Genomic DNA, 11913 nt, shown 5'->3' on the forward strand with positions numbered 1-11913 from the left:
CACATGCACGGCCTTAGGAAGGAAGAAGCCCTGAAGTTCTCAACACAGGAGAAAAGCCTTCTCAATCTACAAAGCGATAAAGATACCCCTCCATAATAAGTGCTAAAAATAACTGCCATGCCTTCAATCTCCCTTGCCTAAGTCCTCTAAACTAGGGGATAAATCTAGAAGCTTGCTTGAAGTTGACTGGATTTCTTCCAAATTTGAACACTAGACTTTGTCCAACATAGTTGCTCTCTTTCAGATTCTGAATACTTGAGGCTGAAATGTTTCTTAAGCAAATGAAACACCATCCATGCTTCTCATTTTGTATTAAGCCTTCATATGTGTAAGCTGTTTTTCCCTCTCAGGAAGGGATGATGTGTAAGAATTACCTATGGATCTGAAGTGGCATATGGCTAACTGTGGGGAAGGATGGGGAGAATGTTTCTATATTTCATCTAGTGTTCCGGGCTGTGGGGAATGTGGTTACTAGCAAATACCAGAATGGCCTACAGGTAAACATATGGCATTGCACATAATAATCATCTCCTAAAACCTTCTGAATGTACTGTAAAAAAATTCAACATAACTTTATTGTACTGCTAGCAATTCAGTGTCACAAAGGGCCAAAGTTTACTGGCAAACTTGTATATATGGATGAACCTGACCTTCAGCATTCACAAGAAAAGACTAATCACACTGCAAGTAATTTGTCTGTCCTAGGTTGGGGATACAGAAGTGGAAGAGATAGTCATGGTTCATAACTTCAAAGAGTTTATAAGCTTGCAGATATGTAAATAATTACAAACAAATAATTGTTTTAGAAAAGACAGAGTCTTCCTTCATCAAGTTACAGTCTCAAAATACTACATACTACCCAATTATGTTTGTCAAGAACACATTACTTTCTCATGTGGGAAGAGAAAACACTTCCTCAAATGCTCTGTTTACATTTATAATGAAAGTCAGTCTCCCTCATGAATTAAGTAAACCACTCTCACCATGGAGACTTTCCTGGGGGTGGGGAGTGGGTAGAAGTATAGTTTAGAAACCACTGTTTCAAGCAGCCAGAGAGATGCTCTCCATTTCTCAAAAAATTCTGTACCGGTATTGCGCTTGGAGATGTTGAATGTCAAGATGTTCCTTCCAGCTTCAAACTTCCTGTTTCTGTTTTAGATAAACTGCCATGCAGGTTGGCAGAACTATGCTTAAGTGTGAACTCAAGCACACTTTCCTATTTTAAAAGTTAGGTGGACTCAAGTAAGGCAAGCAAACAGACAAAATCCTTGCAATTTCAAGTCTGAGTACCCAATGCAGTGACCCAGTCAGCATGCAGGGTTCTTTTCATCTTACCAGCACAGTAGACTAAATCCACACCTCTTGGTTGAAATTCTTTGAAATTAAGATTATCAGACAGCATTTATTTCCAGTATTCTGGGAGGTGGGTCATAGAGGATCCTGCTGAAACATGTATAATATCAATATAAGAAATGAATAGCCAGTCTAGGTTTGATGCAGGATACAGGATGCTTGGGGCTGGTGCACTGGGATGACCCAGAGGGATGGTATGGGGAGGGAGGTGCGAGGGGGGTTCAGGATTGGGAACACGTGTATACCCATGGCAGATTCATGTTGATGTATGGCAAAACCAATACAATATTGTAAAGTAAAAATAATAATAATAATAATAAAAGATTATCAGACAGCAGACTGGTTGCCTGGCATTGTCAAACCATCTTGATAAGCTCATCCCCCTTTAAGTATGACTGGCAATGGGCCAGGAGAGCTGGGTATATGCCATGAATAAGCCAGGACTACTTAACTGAAATAAAAATTCCACACTTTAAGCTTTCTTCTGAAGAGTTTAATTTAAAAAGAAAATTAGCACAGAGGCAAACATAAACAAAAGGGCAAGGTTATTGCATGCTTAGCACCAGACTGATCAACTGAATCATAATTAGAAGTTCTGCCACTGAAATAAAGTAATTTGATGCTACATTTATTCTAGCATTATATTGATCATCCCTAAAGAAACAAAACTAACTTCAATAATGTCACCAAATATTTTGGAAACTCAGTTTCAGTCTACAAATGCACACAATTATTCTCCCCAATTGAGAGTAGGTGGGTACAACTGGTTTCTGAAATAGAATTGATGGTGGAGGTACTGAGAAACAGTAAGGGTTTTGATTCTCTGGAATTTCTGGGCAGTGATTTGGGTGTAGGAAGAATTGAAAATCATTTTGCAGTAATAAAATATAATGTTTGATTTTCTGCTGACTTTTTCCTGGTTTACTGCAACTCCACACATCTGGAAAACTTTCAATGATCCAAATGAAAGATATTTCCAACGAATCATTTGAGGTTGCTGAGATTAGCTCATAGCTTAAATACAAAAAAGGAGAACAGCCAATGGAAGAGAGGGGACTGCTATGAAAGGCAGTAAGCCCATCTTCATGAGGAACATTGCAAGGGGATGGTTAGTACAAAACAATAAATACTGCTGACAAGCCATCTTCCGAGAGGAAGAAACAATTCTTTTTTATGATCCATGAATAATGAAGCCAATCTGAAACTGGCAGTCTTTTCCACAATTGGGGCAGATGTCTCCACGTTAGAATCTAGGACTTACACTGGCAGCGTTTATCTTTCTCTTTTGTGGAAACATGTACCTGAATTTGGAGTGTCTAAGCCCTCAACCCCTGTGCTGGCATTTGGGGATTTGGTCTTATGAATAATGCATAGATATTCACTGAGCAGCTGCTACATGCCAGGCACTATATGGTGGCAGTGGAAAGCAATGCCCCTGCACTCAGTGGAGAGAGACAAATTATAAAGAGCAAACCAATCATTCAATGTATACATCAAGAAGAAACTTAGAATCATGGGGATGATATTTTAGCAAGGGTAGTCAGGAAAGGTAACTCTGGTGCTACAGGCAGAATTTAAGCAGGCCTGTGAATGGAATCAGGGGCTAGTCCTGCCAAAGATGTGAGTTTCAGGGAGAGGAGGATATGGGCAAAGAGTAAGCGGGATGAAGGTACCCAGGAAAATGTGTGTCAAGTTCAAGGCATTTTTGAATATTTCTTGTATTATTCTCTGGTCCTTAGGAGACCTCCATTTGCTCAGAGAGGAGAACAATACTTGCCTTGGGTATTTAATATCTGGAACCTGGTTTGAGACACTCTACTCAAAGTAATGAATGTTGAAGAATTTCATTGCAGATTATATAGCTGGAGATTTCTGCTTTAAAATGACATAATCATTTGAACAGTTGACTAATCTCTCAATTTGAATAACATTTTCCCAAAAAGTTATTAATATTCCCCCAGTATTTTGATATACTTTAAAAAATATTTTTACAAATTAAAAAACTTTATTGAAGTACGACTGATTTATAATGTTGCTGATAAACTTTTTGTATGTTGCCTGAATCATTAATATAACTGGCAGTATTTAATTCATAAAATTAAAGCAATCGTGATATCTGAAAGTAGAAAATTTATGACTTCTAGGCTTCCTATCACAGGAAAGAGAGAAAGGTAAAGGTTAGAAAAAGTTAAGCAATGGAAATAATGTGATTGTGAATATAGAATTACTCAGTAAAGATGAAAATGTATATATCGATTTAAAAGCTTTTCTAATTCCATAAAGTTTTTCAGTGAATACTTCATCTTTCTTAATTCATGCCTAGAGTAGTTTTATCTGCTAGATTAGAATTCATTTTTAAAAGAGAAACTAAACGTCATTAATTTCCCTTTATAACAAGTTTTCCACCTAATGGCAAGGGGCACACACAGTGTTTTCCCTGGGCTCAGGATTGTGGTATATATAACCACCTTACAATTGACAACATGATTTAATTAATAACACTACCTCATGCTGATTATCATACTCTTAACAGGACAAGATCCATGGGGTCGAAAAGGGTCAGACACAACTGAGCAACTGAGCACACATATGCACACACACACACACAGACACACACACCAGGAAAAGAAGCTTTTCTGTTTTTTCTAATGTAATACCTAAACAATATTTCTGGCCAATTTCATTACAATGTTCTTGTTATGATCAAATCTTTTTAAAGTGACTTGGGAATTCTGAAACACAGGTGACTGTTCGCATGTGTGCATTCATGTAGTCATAAATCTATTAATCAAATATTCGCTGAATACTTACCCTGTGCCTCTTCTTCTCCCAATTGTTCTGCTTAAGGAAAATGAAAACAGTGCAACTTTTTAGAAAAATAGCCTTGAGACAGATTAAATATGGCTACCAATTCTTGGTCTTCTCTCATCAAGAAATGGAGGTTATTTCTCCATTTCTCATTTTCCGTTGAATCTGGTCTACTGTGACTGCTTTAAGAATGCAGCAGAAGTCAAGCCATTCTAATTTCAGACTTGCCTTTTAAGAGTACTCACAGTTTCTGCTTTCTGTCTCTTAGAACTCTCACATTTAGGACCTCCAAGTCACCCTGCAAGAAGTCCTATTGTCTTTCTGGAGAGAACACGTGGAGAAGCCAATGGAGGGGAGAGGTGAGACAACGTGCGGAGTGAGAGAAGCCTGGCCACCCCAGAGTCCCAGGTGAGCCTCTCGATGACTCCAGACCCAGCATTACCTGACCACAACTGTGAGAAACCCCAAGAAAGGCCAGCAGAAGAGCTGCACAGCTGAGCCCAGTCAACCAACAGCACTATGAGAGAGAATAAAAGGACTGTTATTTTAAGCCCCTATATTTTGGGATGGTTGGTTAGACAGTCATTAAATAATGAAATAACCCTCAATGGAATCTGGGGGCTGAGGTCAGTATTCCAGAGGAGACAATGTGTGGCCAGAGGGTTACAAACTTTCTGCCCTTTACAGAAGGGTCTCACTGAAAAGGATGAATTCTCCTTCCTCTAGTAATGAACTGGCTCTTCTGGAGCTACATAAAGGCAGCCTCTTAGACATCCCCTAGGAGGGTGGTGGGTTAACTCACTGTTTCAGAAGAGACTACGGGACCTCAGGGCCGAGGCACAGCGAGTGTCTCTAGAGGCAGATACGCAGCTCCAGCTCCACTGTACCTCGGGCTCGCCCACAGCCTTCATCACCCCCTCTCCCAAGCACAAGCAGGCTTACAGTAACTGTCTGATACCCTTCCAAGCCATGAGCATTGCCTTTTCTCTTTATCGATGTACAGTTGATTTGCAATATTGTGTTAGTAGAGTTCCATCTTGAAGATTATCAATAATGCCTCCTGCGCCCATTCCCTGCTCCCAGGATGACGTCCAAACTCCTCAGGAAGACACAGAACAGACTCTCCACATCTTCGTGTATTAGTTTCCTGTGGTTGTCATAATAAATTACCTATATATAAACGTCATCCCTAAAAACAATAGAAATTTAGTCTCTCACAGTTTTGGAAGCCAGAAGTCTGAAATTGAGGTGTCTGTAGGACTGTGCACTCTTCAAAGGCACAAGGATTCAATCCTTGCTTCTTCTAGCTTCTGGTGGCTCTAGTCATCCCTTAGCTTGTGGTTGTATCACTCCAATCTCTGCCTCTATCCTCACATGGCCTCTGTGTACATGAGTTCTTCTCCTCTTATGGGGATACATCACTGGAGTATAGCTGTTCACGCAGATGGGGACAAAATGCACACCAATATTTCATTTTCCTGGGCATTCTGGAAAACTGTTTCTAAGCCTCCCTTGCATTTAAGTTTGGACCATGAGATTAATTCTCATCAAAGAAATGAAAATAGAATGGTATATTCCATTTCTAGGCTTTTCCACTAAAATTTCTCAAGAAATCATTGGCTTTCTCTTCTTTCCATCTGTGTCTGTGCTGCTGCTGCTGCTAAGTCGCTTCAGCTGTGTCCGACTCTGTGCGACCCCACAGACAGCAGCGCACCAGGCTCCCCCGTCCCTGGGATTCTCCAGGCAAGAACACTGGAGTGGGCTACCAGTGCCTTCTTCGTGTGTGTCTGTAGCCTTGGGCAAATCTCATTAACTCTTTGAGTTTTACTTTGTCTGTCAAATAACACGGATAACTGTGTCCCAGGGTTGCTGTGAGAAATAAAGGAGAGAAAAATCCAAGCACAGAGTAGGTTTTCATTAAATGTTATTTTGTTTTCTTCCTACCATCCTTCTTAGGAACTGAAGAAATTCATCCTGAGGGGAAGTTAAAGTTTAGCCTGTATCAGTGTGATCAAAAGAGACATTTTCCTTTGCTGCCTAAATCATTATTTTGAATCAAAACTCATCTTAACAGGACTAATTACTGTATAGAGATATTGTGACTAATTGTATGGGGACTGTAGAGAGTGGAGATGGGGAAGGAAGAATGGAGGCTGTTGGAGCCAACCTGCAGGCAAGAAGACAGGGTCACTGCATTTGGTTAACAGGGCCACTGTGTAGCTGACTAGAGTTTCCTTGTCATAACAAAGCTGGCATTTAAATAAGTAAGTTAGTGTTAATCATCAATTTTGATTAAAACCTGCAGTTACTGCAGAAGCTGAAAACATACTTGGCTTTTTTTCCCCTCCCTTATTTTCCCCTTGGTCTTAGCAATGTAGAATCTCAATGGTCTGGAAGAAAATTTTTCTATTTTTATTAGAAACAAAATGAGCAGGGTGTGGAAATTATATAAGGAATTTAGACGGTGGAAGGGAGGAGAGTTTGGTGTGTTTGTCTAACGCTTCATAAAAGGATGCCAGCTGTGTTGTTTTTCATTCAGGAATTATAGGGCTAAAAAGAGATTTACTCACCAATAAATATCCATTTCCTTATTCTTCATGGCCATATTGTCCTCCAGTAATTCAGTACTAATTCCAGACCAGTTTAATATTAATAGTTACCCAGCAGATAACACAGCGCTGTCACAGATGCTGAGCTCTGTACCATGCATAAGCTGACACTCTGAAGAGGAGCGAGGAGGAGGAACAGAGGGCTTTTTCTAAAGTACTCTACACTGTTTAGCTTTAAAACCTCAAGAATAGGATATTATGAGGCAGCTTCAATCAACAGTCTTGAAGTAGAAGCATAAACTAGTTTTTGTAGTGGAATTCTGATTTGGGCAGCATTTTCCTCAGTCACTTCTCCTCAAATTCAACCCTTCAAGTAGGCAAGAACTGTCACTGGACCCCGCCAATGGTAACTGCCAAGCGCGATTTCTTGGTGCCCACTGTTGGCCCTGAGTTCCTAAGAGTTTTCTGAAACATCCCAGCCAGACCAGTCACACCTCCGCAGCACCTATGTCACCTAGCTCCCCGACCCCTGTGGGCAGCCTCCCACACTCCATGGGCCCTATCCTCCCCACCACGCAATCCTGTTTGATGGATTCTTATGTATTCACCGGTGATTCATAACAGACATTTGTGTAGTTCCTATTATTTGCCCATTTAGATTTTGACATATAATCACAGCATCTACCTAGAACAGCGGTTCCCAACTGGGGGACGTTTGCCTCTCAGGGGACAAGAGTAAGAGGATGTATGGAGTCAGGGGAAGTCTGAGGAGAAGGGCAGTCCATGTTTGGTCCAGAGCCTCAACAACATCAGGATTCGGGGTCAGCTTCTATGATCTATTCACACTTGCCCCACTGTGACAGTAAGGGCGGCCACAGCTCTATTATATTTCTATGGAACTATGTCTCAAAGCAGGAAGGAGAGAGAAGCCTCCCATTTCCATATGCTCCTCTGTCAAGGAAGAAAGTTTCTGTCTAGCCCCAGGCCCAATAGTTTTCTGAGGTCACTTTGGCCAGAACTGAATCACATGTCCATGTCTAAGCCTTAGTGGCAAGGGAGGCAGGGAACATAGGTTCTGGCATTTTAGTGGGTGGGGGTGTCTGCTGGCAAGGAAAAGGCCTTGGGAGGTTCCACAAGAAGGCAGAGAATAGTGTAGACACTGCCTGGCTCTGTCCTCAGAAAATTCACAGCCTATGGCAGGAAGAATCAGAATAGCACAAGGCCGCTGCTGCCATCTAGAGCTAGAAGGTAAAACACAAAACAGGAGCTGTCAGCACTGTCTGGAGAGGTCAAGGAAGGCTTCACAGGAGATACATGTCTGACCTTTGTCCTGAAATCCCTGTTTTAGAAAGAGCATCCTCACCCAAGTAGAAGCTCAGGGAGTTGTCTTTGAATCCCCCTTTCTACCTCTCCACGTGTGACTCACCCCCAATATGTGTCAACACTCCTCTCTCTCCCAGCTCCATACTTTCTCAGTCTTAATTCAAGATCACAGACTTAGTTCAAGATCTCATCCCCACTTTCCCTCCTGATTGCTGGACCCCTCGACTTTAATCCACACTACCTCCACAGTTATTGTTCCAAACCTTAGATAGGGTCACATCAAAACTGCTTGCTGACTCCTTACTTTTTAAATAAAATACAATCTGGCCTCCTTGGTGTGCCAGGCAGGGCATTGCAGTCTTTCCTCACCTGCCTTCCTAGCCTCACCTTCTGCCTCTAAGCTTTTGCACAGAAAAACAGGGTGATTTTACTATTACCCAGATATGCCACATAATTTCATGCCTCCATGCGTTTGCACAGGCTACTTGTCCTTCCTTCCCATCCACTTCCCTTATTTGTTAAAATTCATCATTTTAGGTCCAACTTAAATGTCACCATATCCATGAAGCTTCTTCAGTCTCTCTGTGGCAGATTTAATGTGCTGCCTCTTCTGAGTGTTCAGAATGTTCTGTTGAACCTCCACTATATTGAGAAATTCCCTCACTGTATCTAATATACACTTTCAATAGGCCAGGTACTTATAAAAGTTTTTTATATGAAACTCATTTAATCCTCACAGCTGCTGCTGCTGCCTCTGCTAAGTCGCTTCAGTCGTGTCCGACTGTGTGACCCCATAGACAGCAGCAGACCAGGCTCCCCCGTCCCTGGGATTCTCCAGGCAAGAACACTGGAGTGGGTTGCCATTTCCTTCTCCAATGTGTGAAAGTGAAAAGTGAAAGTGAAGTCACTCAGTTGTGTCCAACTCTTAGCGACCCCATGTACCGCAGCCTACCAGGCTCCTCCATCCATGGGATTTTCCAGGCAAGAGTACTGGAGTGGGGTGCCATTGCCTTCTCCGAATCCTCACAGCAGCCCTCTCTATAATTATCACCCATTTAACAATGGGGGAAGCTGAGGCACAGCGATCTCAAGAACTCTTCTTGGTTTCAAATGCAGTCAATGAGTCCAGAGGTGAGTTCATCATTTCTATACCAGCACTGTGTGATGGAACTTTCTATGGTGAGGGACACGTTGCCTATCTCCACTGTCCAATATGGTAACCATTAACCACACAGAGTATTGAGCACTTGTAATGTGACCAGGGTGACTAAGGAACTGGATTTTAATTAATTTAAACAGCCATATGTGACTAGAGGCTACCATACTGGACAACACGGCTCTGTACCATATTCTTCTCCATATAAGGGCAGAGACTACAGCTAGTTCATATGCCCCTAAGACCCAGCTTCAAGGCTTGCTAGATTGAAACAGACTTATTTCCTTTTCTGCCATAAAAATGTAGCGCAGCCTTTCTACTCCTACAAATGAGGGACAAGACTGTTTTGCTGAGTTCCATTCTGCAGCATATGTTAGGCAATTCCTATTATTAGAAAATTTGGTTAACCACTGTAATTGAAAATGTTTCTCAAAAAAGCTGTTTTATTACTTTTTGATACCATGAGCTCACAAAGCAACCTCATGCAGCTTAGAAGAGAATCCGACCTCTGTGTTCAGAAATACAATTCCACTTATTGACAATTCTTCTTTATATTTACAGGTCAACATCTATAACATTTTTAAGGTCAGCACATGGCACCAAGGAATAGGAAATAAAAGTCAACTGCAGTAAACACAAGCACATTCTGAAAGCTATTTGTTTTGCATTGCTAGAAGGCTATTTGTGTGTGTGTGTGTGTGTGTGTATGTGTATATCTCACCATATCCCATGAAGATTTATGCTTAACTTTGGAAGATATCCATATCAAGAAATAACATTAAATTAAATTTCTGAACACTATTCACAAATCAGTGTGAAAATATCTAAGTGACAAAGGCAGCATGTTATTGTCTTCACCATGTTATTTAATGTATACATTAAAAAAAGGTTAATTTTTCTCCCCCATTCAGCACAATGCACGGAGAATAATAATATCCATAGAAATAACTTTCCCACATGGTTAGCTACAGTTTAAAGAACAGGCAGGGTTGTTTGCACGTTTTAAGTTTTGTTTTCTTTATCAGGGAAAGAAGAGAGATGGCAAGAACGTGACTGTTAAAAGTTGTAAAGAATTTTCCAATAATCAAAGAATTGTGGCTTTAAAGCTGTATATAACATAAGCCTGCAGCAGGATACTAAATGGTTTTGTTGAATCAGGGGTTACAAAGTGGTGGCCCTGGGATGTATTTTATTTCACCCACACAATGTTTTTTTTTTTTTTTAAGAAATGTATTATCTGAATGCTTTCAGATAGGACCTGCATGCTCAAATGTTTCATTGTTCCCACCATTCCTTTTTGCTTTATATTTGTTCAGTACTCCCATCTAGTTCGCCTGTTTGGCCCTCTGGAGGCATTTAAGTTTGAACACCTGGCTAGGCGGTATTCCACTAACTCAGAGCACCCAGACACTTTCCCCTGCAGTCCGATTCTTACCTAGTTATTATTCAAATGATATTATAATTGAAGGACATCGTGTAATGTGCTGCTCGGATGCAACACACCATCAGTTCACCAAGTTAGATTTATTGATCTTTTAAACAAAAAGGACAAATTCACTTCCTGCATTTATGAACCTTCTCTAAATCTGGAGGAATTGATTCATCCAGGAAATATTTACAGAATACAGAGTTGTAGACCCATGTTCTTCAAGTCACAGAATCCTAGCAGAACTAGAATTCTGGGATGTATTGGCAGGTTTTACTGCCTACAGTAGTTAAAATGATTATAATTATCAAGTCTACAAATCCCTCCATTTTCTTTTCTCCACATCTGTTTTCTTTAGTGTTTGCTGGGAATCTCAGTGAAACAGGAAACTTGAATTCAGGTCTCACCACCCCTCTGCTGACTCACTCAATCTACCATCTTCAGCTGCTATCTTTCTCCTATTTCACAGCTTTGGGGAAATTCTTGATCTTTCTTCTACAGGAGGTGCTGAAACACAATCAGTTATAAACCTGCAAATACTGAGTTTTTCCTAATTTGCCAAAGGAAAAATGACATCAAAATGTTTAATTCCAGAAAGCAACAAGGTATTCGAATATTTACTGAACCATGAACCATCCAATATCAACTAGTTTTCTTCTAAGACTCAGGTAACCCAAAGAGATCTTGAAGGTCAAGTTCAGTATTGGTCAGGGTTCTCCAGAGAAACACAACCAACTGGATATGCAGAGATAATAGAAAATTTATTATAGGAATTGTTTCATGAGGTTATGGAGGCCAAGAATTCACTCTTCTGCCTTTTGTTCTATTTGGGTCCTTGACAGATTGGATGATGCCCACTCACACTGGCGAGGGCACACTTTATTTACCTGATCTACTAATTCAAAGGCTAATCTCTTCCAGAAACACCCTCACAGGCACAATCCGAAATAATGTTTTATCAGCTATCCCTTAGCCTAGTCAAACTGACACATAAAATTAACCATCCCAGTCCCATGCCTTATGAAGGAGCAAGGACTGTTAGTGATCATGTAGTTACTCCCTACCAAAAATGAGATTAAAAACATCTAGACCAGAGATTCACAACCCTCAAACCCATCAAAATGATCATGAGCCAGAGGGGCAGGACTTTACTTTAACATACAGATGCCTGGGCTCCACTCCAGAGGATCTGAGGTGAGGCACCAAATATTGGCACTTTGTAATTGAGGTGACTCAATGTGCAGCCAGCATGGAGAACCTCAGGTCCAGACTAGCACTCCTCCAAGTACTGGCTTCAG

The sequence above is a fragment of the Oryx dammah genome, unplaced genomic scaffold (genome assembly GCF_014754425.2).
Source record: "Oryx dammah isolate SB20612 unplaced genomic scaffold, SCBI_Odam_1.1 HiC_scaffold_23, whole genome shotgun sequence".
Taxonomy (NCBI): Eukaryota; Metazoa; Chordata; class Mammalia; order Artiodactyla; family Bovidae; genus Oryx; species Oryx dammah.